The sequence below is a fragment of the Bufo bufo genome, chromosome 1 (assembly GCF_905171765.1).
Source record: "Bufo bufo chromosome 1, aBufBuf1.1, whole genome shotgun sequence".
Taxonomy (NCBI): Eukaryota; Metazoa; Chordata; class Amphibia; order Anura; family Bufonidae; genus Bufo; species Bufo bufo.
The window spans coordinates 262,382,882-262,407,744 of NC_053389.1; the positions used below are offsets into that span (position 1 = coordinate 262,382,882).

General features: G+C 47.6%; 1 protein-coding gene across 2 annotated transcripts in view; it reads right to left on the minus strand.

Annotated features, from left to right (window-relative positions):
• PACSIN2 (protein kinase C and casein kinase substrate in neurons 2) overlaps positions 1-16,778 on the minus strand; it is a 148,007-nt gene extending 131,229 nt beyond the window's left edge. For both annotated transcript variants that reach the window (XM_040439170.1, XM_040439168.1), the window contains exon 1: positions 16,687-16,778. The gene's annotated coding sequence lies outside the window, so the exon portion shown is untranslated. The remainder of the gene's footprint in view (positions 1-16,686) is intronic.
• Positions 16,779-24,863: the final 8,085 nt, after the last annotated feature.

Consider the following 24,863-nt stretch of genomic DNA (forward strand, 5'->3'; position numbering starts at 1 on the left):
GGATGTCTTCAGTTCCGGAACGGAAAGTTTTTTGGCCGGAGAAAATACTGCAGCATGCTGCGCTTTTTGCTCCGGCCAAAAATCCTGAAGACTTGCCGCAAGGCCGGATCCGGAATTAATGCCCATTGAAAGGCATTGATCCGGATCCGGCCTTAAGCTAAACGTCGTTTCGGCGCATTGCTGGACCCGACATTTAGCTTTTTCAGAGTGGTTACCATGGCTGCCGGGACGCTAAAGTCCTGGCAGCCATGGTAAAGTGTAGTGGGGAGCGGGGGAGCAGTATACTTACCGTCCGTGCGGCTCCCCGGGCGCTCCAGAGTGACGTCAGGGCGCCCCAAGCGCATGGATGACGTGATCACATGGATCACGTCATCCATGCGCATGGGGCGCTCTGACGTCATTCTGGAGTGCCCCGGGAGCCGCACGGACTGTAAGTATACCGCTCCCAGCTCCTAATATGGCAACCAGGACTTTAATAGCGTCCTGGGTGCCATAGTAACACTGAAAGCATTTTGAAAACGGCTCCGTCTTCAAATGCTTTCAGTACACTTGCTTTTTTCCGGATCCGGCGGGCACCTCCGGCAACGGAAGTGCACGCCGGATCCCAACAACGCAAGTGTGAAAGATGCCTAATACTACAGAGCAGGATCTATACTTCTGCTGGTCATGATTTTAAACAGTCGACAAGCTTGTTAATAGACACAAACTAACAGCTTACCTATGGTCTAAATAATGTGGGGGAAAGGGGCAGTTAGCGTTACCTAAATCTGGTGCAATACAATGCTTGGTATAAGTACAACACTTCTCGTCATACAAATCACCAGTACAAGCGTGGTGCAGATACAGAACAAAACTTGTCAGAGATAAATAAAAATCTCAGACGAGTCCCCAAACGGTCCAAGTTAAAGAAAAAGTATGCTATACTGAACTCTTTCTCCAGCTTTGTTCTCTGCGGCACAGGTCCAGTTCTTCTGCCACTGCTTGTTCACAAACCGCAGTAGTCACGAGTCAGTACATGGCACAAGACCACTGTTCTCAGAGGTACACCACTGTGGACAGAGACTGGCCACAGCAGTCACGTGCCACTGAGCACCTCACATATACTTGGACCCCTATAAAAGGTTTCAGCTCTGAAGCCTGTAGAATTCTGAATGCAGCTCAGGAGTACAATACAGGCAGTAATAATAATAATAATAATAATAATGATATAGCAATAAGTAATGCAAAGTATTTCCACAATTACTCAACTCTACAGTTGTGACATTCCAGCTACTTCATGAAATAAGCATGCAACGCTTCCATGGTGGAATATATGCACCTATATAGGATTACAGTAACACTCAGGAAGGGTAACTACATCATAAGGCCTCATGCACACGACCGTTTTTTTTTTTGCGGTCCGCAAAATGGATTTCCGTTGTTCCGTGACTGTTTTTTCGTCCGTGGGTCTTCCTTGATTTTTGGAGGATCCACGGACATGAAAAAAAGTCGTTTTGGTGTCCGCCTGGCCGTGCGGAGCCAAACAGATCCGTCCTGACTTGCATTGTAAGTCAATAGGGACGGATCCGTTTGACGTTGACAATATAGTGCAATTGCAAACGGATCCGTCCCCATTGGCTTTCAATGTAAAGTCAGGAGTCCCTATTATACCATCGGTTCGGAGTTTTCTCCAATCCGATGGTATATTTTAATTTTTAACTTGAAGCATCCCCATCACCATGGGAACGCCTCTATGTTAGAATATACCATCGGATTTGAGTTAGAGCGTGAAAACTCATATCCGACAGTATATTCTAACACAGAGGCGTTCCCATAGTGATGGGGACGCTTCAAGTTAGAATATACTTCGAACTGTGTACATGACTGCCCCCTGCTGCCTGGCAGCACCTGATCTCTTACAGGGGGCTGTGATCCGCACAATTAACCCCTCAGGTGCCGGACCTGAGGGGTTAATTGTGCGTATCATAGCCCCCTGTAAGAGATCAGGTGCTGCCAGGCAGGAGGGAGCAGACCCCCCCCCTCCCCTGTATTTAACTCATTTGTGGCCAGTGCGGCCTACCCTCTCCCCCCACCACCTAATTAAAATTACCTTCCCCCATCATTGGTGGCCAGTGCGGCCTCCCCTCTCCCCCCCCCTTAACCACCTCCGGACCGCTGTACGCACAGACGCGTCCTGGAGGTGGTTGATTCATTCCTCCTGGACGCGCCGGCGCGTCCTCTCGCGAGACGCGAGATTTCGGTCACAGCCGGCCCGCGCATGCGCATCGCGGGCCGGCAAAAGTTAGAGGAGTATTTCATCAGCAACCTGCCAGCCAATGATCGTCGCTGGCAGGTTGCTGATTTTTAAAAAATCGAATCACAAGCCAGATAACAGATCATATTAGTAAATATGATCTGTTATATGGCTTCTCTGCTTCTCTGCTGGTCCTTTTCGTCGGTTGGATCCAGCAGAGAAGCAGACATCACTGTGAGTACACACCAAACACTGCCCTTAGCCCCTGATCACCATCCATCACCCCCATCATCCAAATTAACCCCTTGATCGCCCCCTGTCAATCACTTAGTGAAAGACAAAAAGTGATCAGTGTAAACTGACACTTTTTTTTTTCACTAGTGTTGGCTGTTAGGTTTTAGGGATAGTTTAGGCCCCTTGGTTAGGTAGTTAGCGTCAGTTAGCGCCCACCCCACCGCACCGCAGTCACTTTTATTCGCTGTTTAGCGTATCGCTAATCAGCATTTGTACTTTTATAGTATCTGTAAGTGATCAAAACTGATCACGGTCAGATCTATAATAGTATTAGTGTCACTTTAGTTCGCCCTCCACCCAAAACGCAGTGTTTGCCCGATCAGGCCTGATCGGTCGCCCACACGTGCGTTCACCCACGCCCGCCCCACCGCAGTGACAAAAAAATTTTTTTTTTTGATCACTGCACATTCACTTTACACGCTCTGCGGCGATAAAAAAATCAGTTTTGATATTTTTTATCAACCGCAGCGGCCTCCGGTACTTCGCTAGCCTCCCCTTTGTAAGACAGGCTTGCTTTTTTTCTTGGGTAGTCTCAGGGAATACCCCTAAATTTAGTAGTCCAAATGTCAAACAGGGGGTATTCTTCTGAAGAGGCCTACAGGATTCTGACCCAGTCGGATGAGGAGTGGGAACCCTCATCTGATGAATCTAGCGGGTCAGAATATGAACCTGTAGAAAGCAGTGGCTCTCTGACCCAAAGTTCGGACGAGGAGGTTGAGGTCCCTGGCAGCACCAGGCGTACCCGGCCCCGTGTCGCTAGACCACAGGTTATGCAGGATCCGCTTCAAGAGCAGCAGAGTGGGGCTGTCGCTGCCGGATCACGTGGTGAGGCATACACCAGCAGCGCAGCCCTTCCTGGACCTAGTACCAGCACTGCCGTACAACATGGTGAAGTAGCGAGCACCAGAAGGGCAGTTGAAGCTGGTACGGTGGCACGTGCACTAGTTACCCCGTCGCAGCCACCGCACAGACAGGCCCGTAGAGCCCCTAGAATCCCTGAGGTGCTGGCAAACCCTGATTGGCAGTCACCAACTTCAGCCGCACCAGTAGTTCCCCCTTTCACCGCCCAGTCTGGAGTTCGGGTTGAGACGGCTCAGATCAGTACGGCCCTGGGATTTTTTGAGCTGTTCTTGACTGCGGAGCTCTTGGACTTAGTCGTGGCAGAGACCAACCAATATGCCACACAATTTATAACCGCAAACCCGGGAAGCTTTTATGCCCAGCCTTTCCGGTGGAAACCAGTCCAAGTTTCCGAACTTAAAATTTTTCTGGGCCTTCTCCTCAACATGGGCCTGACAAAAAAGCATGAATTGCGGTCATATTGGTCAACGCACCCAATTCATCACATGCCCATGTTCTCTGCTGCTATGTCCAGGACACGATTTGAGGCCATCCTGCGTTTCCTGCACTTTAGCGACAACACCACCTCCCGTCCCAGAGGCCACCCAGCTTTTGACCGGCTCCACAAAATTCGGCCCCTCATAGACCATTTCAACCAGAAATTTGCAGATTTGTATACCCCTGAGCAAAACATCTGCGTAGACGAGTCCCTAATACATTTTACCGGGCGCCTTGGCTTCAAACAGTACATCCCAAGCAAGCGTGCCCGGTATGGGGTCAAATTGTATAAGCTCTGTGAAAGGGCCACAGGCTATACCCACAAATTTCGGATCTATGAGGGAAAAGATCAGACCCTGGAGCCGGTCGGTTGCCCTGACTACCTGGGGAGCAGTGGGAAGACAGTCTGGGACTTGGTGTCACCCTTATTCGGCAAGGGGTACCATCTTTATGTGGACAATTTTTACACAAGTGTGGCCCTCTTTAGGCATTTGTTTCTAGAACGGATTTGCGCCTGTGGCACCGCGCGAACTAGTCGCGTGGGCTTCCCCCAACGGCTTGTAACCACCCGTCTTGCAAGGGGGGAGAGGGCTGCCTTGTGTAACGAAGAACTGCTCGCGGTGAAATGGAGAGACAAGCGTGACGTTTACATGCTCTCCTCCATTCACGCAGACACGACAATACAAATTCAAAGGGCAACCCGTGTCATTGAAAAGCCCCTCTCAGTCCACGACTATAATGCGCTCATGGGAGGGGTGGACTTCAATGACCAGATGTTGGCTCCCTATTTAGTTTCCCGCAGAACCAGACGCTGGTATAAGAAGGTGTCTGTATATTTAATTCAATTGGCGCTGTATAATAGTTTTGTTCTCTACAGTAAGGCTGGGAGAACACGATCCTTCCTCAAATTCCAGGAAGAGATCATCGAGAACCTCCTTTACCCAGGAGGTTCCGTGGCCCCATCCACCAGTGTAGTTAGCCGTCTACACGAGCGACATTTCCCCAGTGTCGTTGCTGGTACCTCAACCCAACCGCCACCCCGAAAAAAATGTCGTGTCTGTAGCAGGAGTGGAATAAGGCGTGACACCCGCTATTTCTGTCCTGACTGTCCGGACCACCCTGCCCTATGCTTAGGAGAGTGTTTCCGGAAGTACCACACACAGGTACACCTAGCATAGGGATCACATCTCACCAGGACAGGCACACAGGGCTATTAGGGCCCTTTCTCTCACAGCTGCTGCAAACCTCTCCTTTCACCTGGGATAAAGTGCATAACGTACTTCGCCACATCTTTGGGCGATTTGCGCTTTGCACATTGTCCCATGGGGAAGGAGAGGTTTGTTCTATAAAGGTAAAAAAAACAAAACAAAAAAAAAATTACCGGTAAGTAAAAAAGTTAAAAAAGTTTAAAAAAGTTAATATGTTCTGTTCTAAAGTTAATAAAGTTATTGCTTTGCGGCCTGGTTTTTTCTTTTTTGTTTTGTTTTTTTTACCTTCCAGGTGGACCATCCGATCGACCAGCTGCAGCACTGATGTGCATTCGGACAGAAGCATTGCGCTGCTGTCAGATTACACGCAAGTCGGTGTATGCGGCGCTGCAAGACGAGATTTCTCCTCTGCAGTAAAAGATATGTTTGCCAAGGCATATGAGCTGAGGAGGTGGCGGTGTTCATATACTTTGGCAAACACTTTGTATATATAAAAAAAAAAATCCCGGCAATGATTTATTCATCCACATCGATTGATGTGAATGGAGAAATCTGGTTTGCCAGGGCATACGAGCTGAAGTGGGTATGGATGTTGGGCGGAGCTCCTATGTCCTGGCAGACGCCTTTCCCCTCCTTTTTTCTTTTTTTGGCCGAGATTTTTTCATCCACATTGATCGATGCGAATGAAGAAATCTGTGCCGTTCATTTTTTTCTTTCAGCCCAGAGGCTGAACGGAAAAAAAAAATCTCATTACCCGTATGCTCAATATAAGGAGAATAGCAGAAACTCCTAATGCTGGGCATACATGTAATGATTGCGGAGACCCTCAAATGCCAGGGCAGTACAAACACCCCACAAATAACACCATTTTGGAAAGAAGACACCCCAAGGTATTCGCTGAGGGGCATATTGAGTCCATGAAAGATTGAAATTTTTGTCCCAAGTTAGCGGAAAGGGAGACTTTGTGAGAACAAAATCAAAAAAATCAATTTCCGCTAACTTGTGCCAAAATTTTTTTTTTTCAATGAACTCGCCATGCCCCTCATTGAATACCTTGGGGTGTCTTCTTTCCAAAATGGGGTCACATGTGGGGTATTTATACTGCCCTGGCATTTTAGGGGCCCCAAAGCGTGAGAAGAAGTCTGGTATCCAAATGTCTAAAAATGCCCTGCTAAAAAGGAATTTGGGCCCCTTTGCCCACCTAGGCTGCAAAAAAGTGTCACACATCTGGTATCTCCGTACTCAGGAGAAGTTGAGGAATGTGTTTTGGGGTGTCTTTTTACATATACCCATGCTGGGTGAGATAAATATCTTGGTCAAATGCAAACTTTGTATAAAAAAAAATGGGAAAAGTTGTCTTTGCCAAGATATTTCTCTCACCCAGCATGGGTATATGTAAAATGACACCCCAAAACACATTCCCCACCTTCTCCTGAGTACGGAGATACCAGATGTGTGACACTTTTTTGCAGCCTAGGTGGGCAAAGGGGCCCACATTCCAAAGAGCACCTTTCGGATTTCACAGGTCATTTACCTACTTACCACACATTAGGGCCCCTGTAAAATGCCAGGGCAGTATAACTACCCCACAAGTGACCCCATTTTGGAAAGAAGACACCCCAAGGTATTCCGTGAGGGGCATGGCGAGTTCCTAGAATTTTTTATTTTTTGTCACAAGTTAGTGGAAAATGATGATTTTTTTTTTTTTTTTTTTTTTTTTCATACAAAGTCTCATATTCCACTAACTTGTGACAAAAAATAAAAACTTCCATGAACTCACTATGCCCATCAGCGAATACCTTGGGGTCTCTTCTTTCCAAAATGGGGTCACTTGTGGGGTAGTTATACTGCCCTGGCATTCTAGGGGCCCAAATGTGTGGTAAGGAGTTTGAAATCAAATTCTGTAAAAATTGACCTGTGAAATCCGAAAGGTGCTCTTTGGAATATGGGCCCCTTTGCCCACCTAGGCTGCAAAAAAGTGTCACACATCTGGTATCTCCGTACTCAGGAGAAGTTGAGGAATGTGTTTTGGGGTGTCTTTTTACATATACCCATGCTGGGTGAGATAAATATCTTGGTCAAATGCCAACTTTGTATAAAAAAATGGGAAAAGTTGTCTTTTGCCAAGATATTTCTCTCACCCAGCATGGGTATATATAAAATGACACCCCAAAACACATTCCCCACCTTCTCCTGAGTACGGAGATACCAGATGTGTGACACTTTTTTGCAGCCTAGGTGGGCAAAGGGGCCCATATTCCAAAGAGCACCTTTCGGATTTCACAGGTTAATTTTTACAGAATTTGATTTCAAACTCCTTACCACACATTTGGGCCCCTAGAATGCCAGGGCAGTATAACTACCCCACAAGTGACCCCATTTTGGAAAGAAGAGACCCCAAGGTATTCGCTGATGGGCATAGTGAGTTCATAGAACTTTTTATTTTTTGTCACAAGTTAGTGGAATATGAGACTTTGTAAGAAAAAAAAAAAAAAATCATCATTTTCCGCTAACTTGTGACAAAAAATAAAAAGTTCTATGAACTCACTATGCCCATCAGTGAATACCTTAGGGTGTCTACTTTCAGAAATGGGGTCATTTGTGGGGTGTTTGTACTGTCTGGCCATTGTAGAACCTCAGGAAACATGACAGGTGCTCAGAAAGTCAGAGCTGCTTCAAAAAGCGGAAATTCACATTTTTGTACCATAGTTTGTAAACGCTATAACTTTTACCCAAACCATTTTTTTTTTACCCAAACATTTTTTTTTTATCAAAGACATGTAGAACTATAAATTTAGAGCAAAATTTCTATATGGATGTCGTTTTTTTTGCAAAATTTTACACCTGAAAGTGAAAAATGTCATTTTTTTGCAAAAAAATCGTTAAATTTCGATTAATAACAAAAAAAGTAAAAATGTCAGCAGCAAAGAAATACCACCAAATGAAAGCTCTATTAGTGAGAAGAAAAGGAGGTAAAATTCATTTGGGTGGTAAGTTGCATGACCGAGCAATAAACGGTGAAAGTAGTGTAGGTCAGAAGTGTAAAAAGTGGCCTGGTCTTTCAGGGTGTTTAAGCACTGGGGGCTGAGGTGGTTAATTAAAATCACCCCACCCATCATTGGTGGCCAGTGCGGCCTCCCCTCTTCCCCCCCCTAATTAAAATCACCCCACCCATCATTGGTGGCCAGTGCGGCCTCCCCTCTCCCCCCCCCGCCTAATTAAAATCACCTTCCTCCATCATTGGTGGCAGCAGAGAGTTCCGATCGGAGTCCCAGTTTAATCGCTGGGGCTCCGATCGGTAACCATGGCAACCAGGACGCTACTGCAGTCCTGGTTGCCATGGTTACTTAGCAATTTTAGAAGCATTATACTTACCTTCGCTGTCTGTGACCGGCCGGGCGCTCCTCTTACTGGTAAGTGAAAGGTCTGTGCGGCGCATTGCTTATAGCACAGACCTGTCACTTACCAGTAGGAGGAGCGCCCGGCCGGTCACAGACATCGCAGGTAAGTACAATGCTTCTAAAAATTGCTAAGTAACCATGGCAACCAGGACTGCAGTAGCATCCTAGTTGCCATGGTTACCGATCGGAGCCCCAGCGATTAAACTGGGACTCCGTTCGGAACTCTCCGCTGCCACCAATGATGGGGGAAGGTGATTTTAATTAGGGGGAGGGGGGAGAGGGGAGGCCGCACTGGCCAGCAATGATGGGGGGGCGATTTTAATTAGGTGGGGGGGGGGGGAGAGGGTAGGCCGCACTGGCCACCAATGAATATAATACAGGGGAGGGAGGGAGGGGGGCCGCACTGGCCACCAATGAGTTAAATACAGGGGAGGGAGGGGGGCCGCACTGGCCACCAAGGAGTTAAATACAGGGGAGGGGGGTCTGCCCCCTCCTGCCTGGCAGCACCTGATCTCTTACAGGGGGCTATGATACGCACAATAAACCCCTCAGGGCCGGCACCTGAGGGGTTAATTGTGCGGATCACAGCCCCCTGTAAGAGATCGGGTGCTGCCAGGCAGCAGGGGGCAGTCATGTACACAGTTCAAAGTATATTCTAACTAGAAGCCTCCCCATCACTATGGGAACGCCTCTGTGTTAGAATATACTGTTGGATCTGAGTTTTCACGAAGTGAAAACTCAGCTCTGAAAAAGCTTTTATGCAGACGCATCTGCGATCCGTCTGTGTGAAAGTAGCCTACGGTCACGGATCGCGGAAGCGGATGCCAATCTTGTGTGCATCCGTGTTTTTTCACGGACCCATTGACTTGAATGAGTCCGTGAACCGTTGTCCATCAAAAAAATAGGACAGGTCCTATTTTTTGGACGGACAGGAAACACGGATCACGGCCGCGGATGAACAACGGTTCACTTTCCGAGCTTTCAACGGACCCATTGAAAGTCAATGGGTCCACAGAAAATCACAGAAAACGGAACGGCCACGGATGCACACAACGGTCGTGTGCATGAGGCCTAAGAAGAAGAAAAAAAAAAAAAGAACACTACAAATAAAAGATGCACAACCACAATGATCTTTAAAATAAACTACTGCCAAGTGCATAAATAACACTACCATATAGTGCATAACTATGCCTACACAGTGGTAACATAGCACCTAGCGAATAACATCATCATGTGCCCTAACAATGCTGCCACACAATATACAAATAACACTACTATACAATGCATAATAACTATGCCAACAAAACGGTCACATAGCACAGCTATATAGTGCCTAGTAGGCGCTGCCTACATAATAAAAACACCATAAAGTGCCCTAATAATGCCGCCACACAATGTATACCTAACAGTGCTTTACAACACATAGATCATACTGCTCCAGATTTTAAAGCAAATCACCAGAGATAGCGGTAGTTGCTGCGAGTCATCCTGAGGCGGGTAGTGGAGGAGACCCTCTTGTGAACTGTAATGCAGTCCTGGCGGCACTTCCCAAATACCTTTCTATCCCTATGCAGGTACTGGCACAGCACGGGGTCGGCTCTCGCTAGTAGTCACGTTATCAGTGAAGACTGGACGATACCAGAGGAAAATAGCATCACAGCGGCATACGCTTCTGAACGTTGATTTTTTTTCCCTTTGCCGTGTAATGGTCCTTCTTGTAGAATACAATACAGATAATTGCTTCAAATATCACGAGCGCACACAAGTACATTCAGCTTACATAGCACAAGCAGGGAACACAATGGCAGCCACAGCCAGTCATTGTTCTCCATTATGAGATGAGCTCTTTATGCACACAATGAGACCGCTACTGATGCCTGACACCATCAAGTACTTTATACATCAGAATGGAAGAAAAACAGGCACGCGGTACCAGATGTGTGCGCTATACAAGCAGCCTGAGGTCTCACCGACACTCTGGAGGGGTTCAAAGAATTACATTGACGCAGTACATACCTCTAGTCTACACCTTAGGGCACATGCACACCAACATATGCCAGCCGGGCCTGTGCGGTGGAACACAAATTGTGGTCCGCAATGCACGTGCCCCAACCGTGTGCCAACCGTCTGCGGACGGATGGGGTCCGTGATCCGCATCCAACCGTCCGCAAAAAAGTAGTGCTTCCATGGGGTTCTGTGCCTCTGTTCCGCACAGCACCTTCCGGACCCATTCAAGTGAACGGGTCCGCATCCATCGTACCCGTATATTGCGGACCCGCTGTTTGCGCGGTACAACACTGGCATGGCCGGGCAACAGCCGTGTGCATGAGCCCTTAGCTGGTCAGAAGACTTCCAGACAAAACTTTCCATAGTGGCCCCTTAAAACAGGTGATCGCCAGGGGTGCCGGGAGGAGGACCCCCACTAATCTGATGATGATCAATATCATAAAACTGGACAAGTCCAGGATCAGAGACTCTGCCGGTGGATATCAGCAGGCAACTGCTGGCTATGGCACCTACTCAGTTCCTGAACGGGCGTCATATTTACAGAAAGGGGTTAAAATAAGTGAAAGAAGGAACAAAGATAGGTGCCTCTTGGACAAACAAAATTATTTTTTTCTATCCTCCCGTGCAGAACATGAAATCATTCCCACCTCAGCCCTCTCCATAACGGTGTGCTTCTATTCCCCCCATGCCACCTATGACTGGCTTTTTCCAGCTTTGCAACTGTTTGCCATGAACAGCTGTGGCAAGAAGATGTGGCCAAATGACATGCCACAGAAGCTATAATTACACAGCTTAGTGCACACAGTGAGCAGGATCCTGAAGTCACCGATGGGTCCGAGGCACAGGAGAGGCTGCAGACCGCGCTCTATGAAGCAGCACGCCAACCCACTGCAGTAAAAGGCAGAGATTACTGGCTGGTAAGGGCTTCCATCATCCACAGTAGGGGAGATTCAGGGACAACTTGTGCTCGTCACCCAGGACATTATCACCAACAGTACATAAGGCTAGGCTAACATCTGTATTCAGTCAATTCCAGCAGAGGAGCAGACTACCGGAATTACCATATTGGCACAGCTGAACACTGCCAGGTCCCCATTCACTATAATGGGATCCGGCGGGTTGCCGGAAGTAAGCGGGCATTCTTGCTGGATATCCAATGGATCCCATTATTGCGATTGGGGATCCGGCTGTATCTGGCTATGCTGGATACGGTAATTCTGGTAGGATGCTCCTCTGTCAACCTACCGAATGCAGAGGTGAACCTAGCCTTAGACCTCATGCACACAGCTGTAACCATTTTGCGGTCCGCAAACCACGGACCCGCAAAATACGGATGCACTCCGCGTGCGGTCTGCATTTTTTGTGGACCCAATGATTTTATGGATCTGCCGTTTGCGGACACAGTCGTGCGCATGAGGCCTTACTTTGAAGCCTACAGGATGCAGCAGTGACATCTAACATCATGATTACAGGCGAGACTACGGAGTTTCCCTTTAAAAGGATAGTTAAGTCAATTACAGCCCCCATGATTTTACATCAATGCTGGGGAAGAAACACGTAGTGGAATGTGTACAGGCACGACACCGCGTTGGGCATCATCGCTCTTTGCCGCATCATGAACCTTCTCTGTGATCTGCTCTTTGGGGGATTAGTTACGTGAACACAAGACGACAGTAAAAATCACACGACTCGTCACATGCATTACATGCCCCGGAGTTAATTGCATTTTCAACAGTAAACCAAATAACAACCTCTTAGAAAAAAAAACCTGAGGGCAGAGCGGCCGGGAGAGGGCTGATCTCTGGCTTACACCACCGATGGTCTGAGATCACAAGCAGCAGTCTCTATAGCTGGCATACCAACTGCTTTCCCAGCAGGCCCACATGATGTGAGACAAGGCAGTGAACATTACCAACAGCGCAATATTTCAGCTTAGTGCCCTCACCCTCCAGAGATTTCCCCATCCCAACCCAACTAGGAGAAAGAAGCACATAGATAAGGTGCTATACATGTCTGTTCCCATCCCAGATCTCCACTTCTTTCTGTTTTATAAGCATATATTCCATATGAGGTCAGAAGTCTAAGCACAGCAGATCAGGGGTTAGCTGCTCCTCTGCAGCACTGAGGAGGTCCTGGATTCAAATCCAACCAAGGGTAGCATCTCTAAATAGTTTGGCCAGCCATATAATGCATAGATAGGTCACATCCATCAGAGCAACTAAAAATGGGTTGTGGAGCGGAGAACCCTCACCAAGATGCCCATATGACCTACGGCATACAGAAATAAGTTGAAAGGGGTTGTCATTGTTGGATAACCCTTGAAAATGGCATGGGTGTGCCTGAAACAGGGAAAATTAGGCTGTAAGTACCCAGTGGAGAGAGTTTGGTAGACGAGTTGAGGCTCAAAATAAAAAAACAGGATAGCCATAGACTACCCCAGCCTAGAAAGTGCCATATGTTGGTGTGATCCCAGCTGTGAGGGTGGGATGTACTGCAGGACAGGAGTCAAGGACACTTCAGGTCTGGAGACATGAGGATCTTAAAAAGTTTCATTTTCAGGAGGAATCGCACTCAGAACGAAATTCTGCCGGCTCATAAGGAGAAGACATAACAGAAAATACAATGAAGCATCTTGGAAACTTGAAGACATTGACATCGGGCAGATGGCACTAGACACATGGACTTCCATACTATTGAAAGAAATCTAAAAGAGATGCGATAACCACAGATGCTTTTCTTATGATATGGCAAAGGTCTGTCCAGCAGTGAAGCCACAACCCCCTGCATACCCTAAAAACCGTGGCTAGCCACCAAAAGGCTGAAGACCTGTAACGCATGCCGAGATCAGTGGATTATGATGCTGGCTGTGTCATTCTTTTTAGCCGATGCTAGAGGATCCCACTCATGGCCATAAGTCGTAGGCTTGTCCAGGATTTTTGTCCCTCCATCCGGCAGGACATGTACAGAGGAACATGCCTACCTGCACCCTGCCACTTGGTTCCCAGGCTGTCTGCAGTGCACTTCTGGCCCCCATTGGTCAGCATCTGGGGTCACGTGCACTGGTGCAGCCAATGACAGGCAACAGCTAAAACTTGACCAAGCAGCTCATGACCTTGCAGTCCCGTGTCCCCGTCCATGAGGAGTTTAACAGATGAGGACCAGAAGTATACACCGTTTGGGAGCCAAAAGCCAGAAATGAGGGGCAGAGAGAAGGGAAGTATGTTTCTCTCCACCTGTCCCGCTGGCTGGAGGGGGAGATACAAAATAAATAAATCCATCCTGGACAAACCCTTTAAGGGTTCATTCATCTCAGCACATCTCATCTCCATTTACAAATGTGCATGTCTGTATCTACAGGATACTCCTTTAAAAGGATTGTGGCCTATAAACCCAGGGAAACCCCTATAAAACAGTGAGCACATGAACACAGAAGAGCATTGCCACCATGTGTGATCGTAAGAGCAGCTGAGGAGGGTGTTCTCCTGGAGAATGCAGGGAAGGCTTTACCAAGATGATGACATCACATGTAATAGAAAACATGGCTCCAGCTGCTTCCTACAACCAGTTGCTAACCAACATGAATCACAATTTACAGCGTTACTGGGAGTGGAGATGATGGTTGCTACATCGTCACTAGAGCCTGAGCCAAGTTTCACTGGAATTGCTCAGCCCTTCTCGATGTGGAAGATTCTCTGAAAGGTTCCTTACACAATCAAATGAGGAAAGGGTTAAATGGACAGTGCCAAACCCTTCTTCTTCAGAAGTATCCCACCCAAACGTCCATGTTGAGGAGCATTTCTAAAGAAAGTGGAGGCTTAAAAGATTATTGAAGAGCTGCCCCACCAACATGGCAGTGACATCTGTTGGTCCTCTTCCTCCCCGCCCTATGGCGAGTTTATAGGAAAGTCTGCAGAGGACACTGGCCCCAATGAATGAACAGTTTAATATCAAGTAAAGCAGCGGCCGTCGACACAGGGGGAATTTATCAATCCCTGCAGGCCAGAATTCTGGCTTCAAAAAGTCACAGGTTGGAGCTTCGCTACTATTTGGGATCATTTGTGCAAAAATGTTGTGATTTTGAGTACTACGTCCTCCAGTGTCCCCTACAGATTTGGAGTGAAAATTTGATCAAAATTTCAGAGTAGTCTATATTATACTCCAGAGCTGAAATCATTATTCTGAAATCACACAAGTCACTGTGTACATACAATACTTATATTGCACTGGTTCTTAGTTACATTATGTATTATACTCCAGAGCTGTTCTCAATATTCTGCTGGTGAAATCACTGGGAGATTTATCAAACTGGTGTAAAGGAGCTCTGAAAAATAAAAGGCGGAATCTGATTGGTTGCTATTGGTGACTAAGCCATTTCCTTTACACAAGTTTTGATAAATCTGCCTCACTGTGTACATTATTTATCCTGCCCTGATCCAGAGTTACATCCTGTATTATACTCCAGAGCTGCACTCACTATTCTGGTGGAATTACTGTGTACATACATTACTTATCCTGTACTGATCCTGAGTTACATCCTGTATTATACTTCAGAGCTGTACTCGCTATTTTGCTGGTGGAGTCACTGTGTACATACATTACTTATCCTGTACTGATCCTGAGTTACATCCTGTATTATACTCCAGAGCAGCACTCACTATTCTGCTAGTGGAGCCACTGTGTACATACATTACTTATCCTGTACTGAACCTGAGTTACATCCTGTATTATACTCCAGAGCAGCACTCACTATTCTGCTAGTGGAGCCACTGTGTACATACATTACTTATCCTGTACTGTTCCTGAGTTACATCCTGTATTATACTCCAGAGCAGCACTCTCTATTCTGCTAGTGGAAACTATCAACAAGCTTATGGACAGGCACATCCCTAACAGCTTAGCTGAGCTCCTTTAACGGGGAAAGTCTTAAATTAGACTGGGGAGATTTATCAAACTGGCCTAGTTGCCAATTGCAACCAATCAGATTCCGCCTTTCATTTTACAAAGGAGCTGTCAAAAATGAAAGGTGTAATCTAATTGCTATGGGCAACTAAGCCAGTTCTACCTTACACCAGTTTGAAAAAGGACCCCCTTTATCTTTAGAGTCTGTAGTGAAGATGACACTTCTAACAATTCTAATCACTAGTGCAAGTTCTGTGCAAACACAAGCTGGGAGATTTCAGCTCTGACACCTGCAGAATTGTGAATACAGCTCTAAGACAATCTACAAATGAAGGCTGCAATTCAGTATCAGGATCCAAGTCGTGCAAGGTACCCGGATGACCTCACATGGCTTACACAGTGGATTGGGGGTCCCAGATTGTAAGGGTGACCTCCCGTCCGCTGTAACGCTCGGCGTCTGGACTCAACACCTGTTTACAGGCCAGATTATATCCATGGATCACCGGGCTCTACTTTTTAAAATGGGTCAGTACAATTCAACTATATCAACAGGACTAGGAGATAGGATCCAGCATAACGTGTCCTCGCATCACAGATGTAGCAGTGCTGAATTTGTTACAGGGCTACAATGATTGCTTATCATGCAAAATCATCATATTACGAGCGGTGTGAAAAGAGGAACCCGGCTCTGCTGCATCCATACCTGCACTGACAGCAAAAGGTCACCAGCCTGTCAAATCCTAAACTGAGGGTGGGGGACAAAATCCTATAAACAGGCAGTGAATGGGTCTCGGCTGCAGTCATTACACTGACACAATCCTGCGGTAAGGCTGCTAATGAAGCGTAGCACAGGCAGTGTACAGACTGCACATACAGCTCAACACCACCACCACTCTACAGCCTGAAAATATTTAACCTTCAGCATCCTATTCATCCCATAGATCAATGGCCAGGGCACTGCCTGCCCTTTTCACCCCCGACTCTATGCAGGTATGTGCCCCCTTCTCATGGGTCAGGGTGCTGGATGGACATATATTACATATCTAACTGTGGAGCTCCAGTTGTTGTGAAACTACAACTCCCAGCATGCCATGACAGCCTGTGAGATTTAGAACATAGTGAATATATACACCAGGACAATGAAGGACATGGAGAAAGACAGACAGCAGGCGATATAGATATTATACAAGGAGCAGCAGATAACTATGCACATAATAATATTTATCGGAACAGAATAGACATCATACAAGGCAGCAGTCCCCCCTGCGCCCCTCCCCCACGTCCTGCACACATATAAGCCGTATACCTCCTGCTGCCTCCGGCTTCCCGGCTCCGCCGCTCCCCTCTCGGTTCCCTGTCAGGCGGGAGCTTCTGCAGGCTTCCTCGGCCACACCCAGATACCACGACTACCTCCAGCCGATTGGCTTACGATAAACCTCGCCTCTAGCGTCACAGGGGAAGGCGGAGACTGTGGGAAAAAGAACCAAGCCTCGTTCTGAAGTATCACGTGATAGAGAGGGGAAATGTGGAACGCACTCACGTGATTACTATACACTTTGGTGACGTCCATAACAAATGGGTGCGCTTACTGTCAGTAACAGCCGTAGTGTCCCCATAATGACGGCCAGAATGCACCCACAGTTATTATGATGTGCCCATAATGACAGCCAGAATGTACCCACAGTTATTTATAGCCATGGTGTGCCCATAATGACAGCCAGAGTGCACCCACAGTTATTATGGTGTGCCCATAATGACAGCCAGCGTGTAACCACAGTCAGGGCCGCTGATAGAAATCATGGGGCCCCGTACAGCATACATGACGGGGCCCCCTTCAGCTCCACCCCCTGATCCCTCCTTCAGCCACACCCCTGGCCCCGCCCTTGGCCCCTCCCCAGACGCCGCCTTGAAACAACATGCAGATTTGTCTACAAGTGATATTTATGGCGCTGGGGGGTCGTCTGTGAATGGCGCTGTTATGGAGGGGATCTGTGAATGGCACTGTTATGGAGGGGATCTGTGAATGGCACTTTTATGGAGGGGATCTGTGGATGGCACTGTTATGGAGGGGATCTGTGGATGGCACTGTTATGGAGGGGATCTGTGGATGGCACTGTTATGGAGGGGATCTGTGGATGGCACTGTTATGGAGGGGATCTGTGGATGGCACTGTTATGGAGGGGATCTGTGGATGGCACTGTTATGGAGAGGATCTGTGGATGGCACTGTTATGGAGGGGATCTGTGGATGGCACTGTTATGGGGGGATCCGTGGATGGCACTGTTATGGGGGGATCTGTGGATGGCACTGTTATAGAGGGGGATCTGTGGATGACACATACCGTATATAGCATCTTATGCTATGTGTCATCCACAGATACCCCTCCATAACAGTGCCATTCACAGATACCCTCCATAACAGTGCCATCCACAGATCCCCCCCATAACAGTCATCCACAGATCCCCCCATAACAGTGTCATCCACAGATCCCCCTCCATAATGGTGCCATCCACAGATCCCCCCATAAGTGTCATCCACAGACCCCCCGGCCCCCCCCATAAGTGTCATCCACATGACAGACCCCCCCCCCCCCCATAACAGTGCCATCCACGGATCCCCCGCCCTCCCTATAACAGTGCCGTCATGACGTCATCCATATAGATCCCCCCCCGCCACTCACAGTAGTATACATTAATAAATCGGTGCAGCCGTGCAGGCTGCAGACAGTAACTTTAATTTTAGCACAGGCACAGCGCTCATCTCTTTACTAAAATACTACCTTACATTCAGCTCCTGCCTCCTCCCTCCAGCCTCCAGTAACAAGTGCGGGCGGCAGCGCTCACTCACTGACGTCACGCGCCTGCGCCGCCTAGTGGGAGGAGCAGGCGTGTGACGTCAGTGAGTGAGCGCCGCCCCCACACTGCCTGCTGTTACTGGAGCCAGCCCACTGACAGCAAAAAAATTAAAATGGCTCGGGAGTCGGCAGCCCGGGCCCCCCTGCCAGCCGGGCCCGGTACAACTGGGCCAGCTGTACTGGCCTATCAGCGGCCCTGACCACAGTTATGGTGCGCCCATAATGACAGCCAGAATGTACCCACAGTTATTTATAGCCATGGTGTGCCCATAATGACAGCCAGAATGCACCCACAGTTATTATGATGTGCCCATAATGACAGCCAGAATGTACCCACAGTTATTTATGGCCATGGTGTGCCCATAATGACAGCCAGAATACACCCACAGTTATTATGATGCGCCCATAATGACAGCCAGAATGTACCCACAGTTATTATAGTGTGCCCATAATGACAGCCAGCGTGTAACCACAGTTATGGTGCGCCCATAATGATTGTCAGAGTGTACCCACAGTTATTATGATGTGCCCATAATGTCGGCCAGAGTGCACCCACAGTTATTATGATGTGCCCATAATGACGGCCAGAATGCACCCACAGTTATTTATAGCCATGGTGTGCCCATAATGACAGCCAGAGTGCACCCACAGTTATTATGGTGTGCCCATAATGACAGCCAGCGTGTAACCACAGTTATGGTGCACCCATAATGATTGTCAGAGTGTACCCACAGTTATTAATAGCCATGGCGTGCCCAAAATGACAGCCAGAATGCACCCACAGTTATGGTGTGCCCATAATGACTGCCAGAGTGTACCCACAGTTATTAATAGCCATGGTGTGCCCATAATGACAGCCAGCGTGTACCCACAGTTATGGTGCACCCATAATGACAGCCAGAGTGTACCCACAGTTATTTATAGCCATGGTGCGCCCATAATGACAACCAGAATGCACCACAGTTATTAATAGCCATAGTGTCCCCATAATGACAGCCACAGTACCCACAGTTATTATTATTTTTTATTTTATATAAATGTATTTTTTATTCTTTTCATAGTACAAAACAATATAAAATTAAACACAGTCTCCAAAACGTCTCTATTCGTTGTGGTATATTGTATGGCAACATAAGCACAAACAATTTTACTAAGAGCTCTCACTGTTCTTCCACTATTTTATTTTATTCCCCCCCCCCCCCTTTAATCAGCCCCCCACCCCATGATGTTTGTCCTGGTGAACTCCATCAACAAACCCCCTAAGGGGTTTATATAATTTTTTTGTTTTTTATCTCTCTCTCTCTCCTTACCCAACCCCCCCACTCCCACCCTCCGATCAAACAACAACAACCCTGCCCATCAGCTCCTAAGAGTGGTACTAATTGCATACTCTTCAAACCTATCAATCTTTACTAATAGGTTTTTCCACTCAGTAATATTACCCACAGTTATTAATAGCCATGGTGTGCCCATAATGACTGCCAGAGTGCACCCACAGTTATTAATAGCCATGGTGTGCCCATAATGACAGCCAGAGTGCACCCTCAAATTATTACGGTGCACCCATAATGACAGCCAGCGTGTACCTACAGTTATTAATAGCCATAGTGTGCCCATAATGACACCCAGCGTGTATCCAGTTATTAATAGCCATGGTGTGCCCATAATGACAGCCAGAGTATACCCACAGTTATTATGGTGTGCCCGTAATGACTGCCAGAGTGCACCCACAGTTATTAATAGCCATAGTGTCCCCATAATGACAGCCAGAGTATATCCAGTTATTAATACCCATGCTGTGCCCATAATGACTGCCAGAGTGTACCCACAGTTATTAATATCCATGCTGTGCCCATAATGACTGCCAGAGTGCGCCCACAGTTATTAATAGCCATGCTGTGCCCATAATGACTGCCAGAGTGCGCCCACAGTTATTAATAGCCATGCTGTGCCAATAATGACTGCCAGAGTGCACCCAGTTATTAATAGTCATGGTGGGCCCATAATGACTGCCAGAGTGCACCCAGTTATTAATAGTCATGGTGTGCCCATAATGACAGCCAGCATCTACCCACAGTTATTATGGTGTGCCCGTAATGACTGCCAGAGTGCACCCACAGTTATTAATAGCCATGGTGTACCCATAATGACAGCCAGCGTGTACCCACAGTTATTAATACCCATGGTGTGCCCATAATGACTGCCAGAGTGCACCCACAGTTATTAATAGCCATGGTGTACCCATAATGACAGCCAGCGTGTACCCACAGTTATTAATACCCATGCTGTTCCCATAATGACTGCCAGAGTGCACCCACAGTTATTAATTGCAATGCTGTGCCTATAATGACTGCCAGAGTGCACCCACAGTTATTAATATCCATGCTGTGCCCATAATGACTGCCAGAGTGCGCCCACAGTTATTAATAGCCATGCTGTGCCCATAATGACTGCCAGAGTGCACCCACAGTTATTAATTGCCATGCTGTGCCTATAATGACTGCCAGAGTGCACCCACAGTTATTAATATCCATGCTGTGCCCATAATGACTGCCAGAGTGCACACAGTTATTAATAGTGATGGTGTGCCCATAATGACAGCCAGCATGCACCCACAGTTATTATGGTGTGCCCGTAATGACTGCCAGAGTGCACCCACAGTTATTAATAGCCATGGTGTACCCATAATGACAGCCAGCATGTACCCACAGTTATTGAGCCTGGCAGGAGACTAGAGGCAGAGGACTGACTGATGTGTGGTGGAGTCAATAAGTCTTTCTGTACTTAAGTGAAATTGGGAGTAGTAGTACATACAACAGTAAAAGGCCCAGTTCTCTCCAAATGGGGCTGAGCAGCGCATAGGCCATGTGACCAATTAACGGTATGTCATATGGCCTAGGCAGACCTGCAAGAAAGCCGCAGCGCTACTGCCAGCACTGGTGCCTTCTCAAACAGTTATTCAAGGGGGATCCCGGTTGTCGGACCCCCACAGATCAGATTCTGATGGCATCAGTTAAAATATCTCATAAAACCCCTTTAACTCAATAACATTGCATTAAAGGGCTTCTGTCAGCCCACTAAACCGTTTTTTTTTTTTTTGTTTAATAATAATCCCTACACTGCGATCTCTGCATACATAAGTAAAATAATAATTTTTGTTCAGTAGAATTTGATAAAACGCTATTTTTATAATATGTAAATTACCTTGCTACCAGCAAGTAGGGCGGCTACTTGCTGGTAGCAGCCGCCCCCTCCGCATTGTGATTGACAGGGCCAGGGAACGGAATCGTTCTCTGCTGGTCCTGCCTGTTTTCATTCAATATCTGGCGCCTGCGCCGCGGCCGTACCTATCTTCAATCTGCGCAGGCGCACTGAGAGGCGGCCACTCACTCGGCCGCTCCATCCTCAATGCGCCTGCGCCGATGACGTCACATCTACACCCGGTGCAGGCGCATTGAGGAGCGAGCGGCCGAGTGAGTGGCCGCCTCTCAGTGCGCCTGCGCAGATTGAAGATAGGTACGGCCGCGGCGCAGGCGCCAGATATTAAATGAAAACAGGCAGGGCCAGCAGAGAACGATTCCGTTCCCTGGCCCTGTCAATCACAATGCAGAGGGGGCGTCATTAGGATCGGAGGATGCGGCTGCTACCAGCAAGTAGCCGTCCTACTTGCTGGTAGCAAGGTAATTTACATATTATAAAAATAGCGTTTTATCAAATTCTACTGAACGAAAATTATTATTTTACTTATGTATGCAGAGATCGCAGTGTAGGGATTATTATTAAACAAAAAAAAAAAAACCGGTTTAGTGGGCTGACAGAAGCCCTTTAAGGGCTCATGCCTGTCTTGCGGTCCACAAATAGCGGATCTGCAAAACACGGACTCCGGCTGCGCGAGTTACGCATTTTGCAAAATGGAACGTCTGGGCCATAATAGAACAGTCCTATCCTTGTCCATAATGCGGACAAGAATGAGACATGTTCTATCTTTTTGCGGATGCCACAGAACGGACATACAGACCATACCTTTCTTCTCACTGTTGGTGCCACGGTTATTGATAAGATTGTACACCGATATGCAACACCTACTTACATTTAAACACACTGCCACACCCTGAATGACAGCACTAGACCAAGCTGAAGTCGTACTCTAGCACTGTCAATCAAGGGGAGGGGGTGTGTTTAGATGTCGGTAGGCGTTGCATAGCGGTGCTTGTACTGAAAAAGCCCACCTCCTGGTGCTGGAAATTTCCTGCCAGCAAAGGAATAAAAGTACAATTTTATTAACAACCGTGATGCCGACAGTGAAGAGGAAGGTATTATTTTAAACACCCCTACCAGTTTATGTGCCTGGTCTAATACGGGTGATCTGGTGACATAGCCGCCTTATGGCTCTTTCACACCTGCGTTCTTTTCTTCCGGCATAGAGTTCCGTCGTCAGGGCTCTATGCCGGAAGAATCCTGATCAGGATTATCCCCATGCATTCTGAATGGAGAGAAATCCGTTCAGGATGCATCAGGATGTCTTCAGTTCCGGAACGGAACGTTTTTTGGCCGGAGAAAATACCGCAGCATGCTGCGCTTTTTGCTCCGGCCAAAAATCCTGAAGACTTGCCGCAAGGCCGGATCCGGAATTAATGCCCATTGAAAGACATTGATCCGGATCCGGCCTTAAGCTAAACGTCGTTTCGGCGCATTGCCGGATCCGACGTTTAGCTTTTTCTGAATGGTTACCATGGCTGCCAGGACGCTAAAGTCCTGGCAGCCATGGTAAAGTGTAGCGGGGAGCAGCATACTTACCGTCCGTGCGGCTCCCGGGGCGCTCCAGAGTGACGTCAGGGCGCCCCAAGCGCATGGATCACGTGATCGCATGGACACGTCATCCATGTGCATGGGGCGCTCTGACGTCATTCTGGAGCGCCCCGGGAGCTGCACGGACTGTAAGTATACCGCTCCCCCGCTCCCTGCTCCTACTATGGCAACCAGGACTTTAATAGCGTCCTGGCTGCCATAGTAACACTGAAAGCATTTTGAAGACGGATCCGTCTTCAAATGCTTTCAGTACACTTGCGTTTTTCCGGATCCGGGGTGTAATTCCGGCAAGTGGAGTACACGCCGGATCCGGACAACGCAAGTGTGAAAGAGGCCTTAAAGAGAACCTTTCACTGGTCCTAACATTACAATATTATTACCTGACAGTGTAGGGCTTTATTAGGAGATGTCAGGGCACTTTTTCTTTTTCACATTGGCTGCTCCATTCCCCTGCTGTGCGCCCCCCCCCCCCCCGTTCACTTTTGCCACCCTGTATGCTAATTAGCAGAGCTGCCTAATCTCAGAGGAGAGCGTCACAGCAAGGGAGAAGGAGAGGCCCATTGAAAAAATCGGCAGTCTCCTCCTCCCTGTACCAGTGCTGCTAATTAGCATACAGGGTGGCAAAAGTGAACGGGGGGGCACAGTGGGGGACCGGAGAAGCCAATGTGAAAAAGAAAAAGCACCCTGACATCTCCTAAAAAAAGCCCTACACTGTCAGGTAATAATATTGTAATGTTAGGACCAGTGAAAGGTTCTCTTTAACTTGAACCTTCTAGTGGGAGGGGGAAGTGGAGAAGCACAGCCTAAACAGAAACAGTGTTACAATTTTCTGTCTATCATAGACCTGTATAGAACTCCAATGCCAGTCTTATGGGAAAGAATAAACACATTTTGCAGGGATAAGGGTACCGTCCTAGGGGCTCTATACCGGAAAAGAACTGATCAGTTTTATCCCCATGCAGTCTGAATGGAGAGCAATCTATTCAGGATGCATCAGGATTGTAACGGAACGCCTAGCACCCCGACCGGGTACCTCCGTCGATATATGCTCCTAGTGCTTCCAGAGGACTCCAAGCACTCCACTTGACACTGTACGCACTGCAGACCCCACGAACCGCCGCAGCTTGGTTGGGGTCTCACCGTCCTCCACCCACGCTGGACCCAAGACTGGGCTTCAGCTTCCAGTGGGTGAACCTCTCCTACATCCAGGAAGCAGGAACCATGAACAAGCTCTTACAAGAGCTTATACTCAGGGGAGTATTGTGATATAGCAATCCCCAAGAGTGTAGTTATCGCATTCCCCAAACATGAGCCAAAACTTCATGAAGGTATAAAAGCAACCACTTTATTCTAACACACAAGCATTTTATACACATCTTCCAACAAGGCCACCACCCACAGGGTTTCCAGGGTTTTGTAAAAACAGCCAATCACATGCATTTACAGTATTCAAACCTCCCCAGCAATTGTACACAAAATCCCCTTCCCTCTGTCTGTAACGCAATAAACAAAATACAATGAGCATTGTCTGAGACGCAATTAACTAACACAATGAGCATTGTCTGAGACGCAATACACAAAATACAATTACCAAACGTAATGGACTAACTTGAACCCTGGTCTAATTCGTGGGGGTGAGAGTTCAAGTTAGTCCAAGTCCTTTGTGAACAAATGAGGCCTGGCTGATGAGAGGGCCCATAATCCTGGGGCAAGAGGCTAGTAACCAAGCCCCTCCAAAACCCAGTGGCGAGGTTGGTTTCGCCACAAGGATGTCTTCAGTTCAGTTTTTTTGACTCTTCAGGACGGAGATAATACCGCAG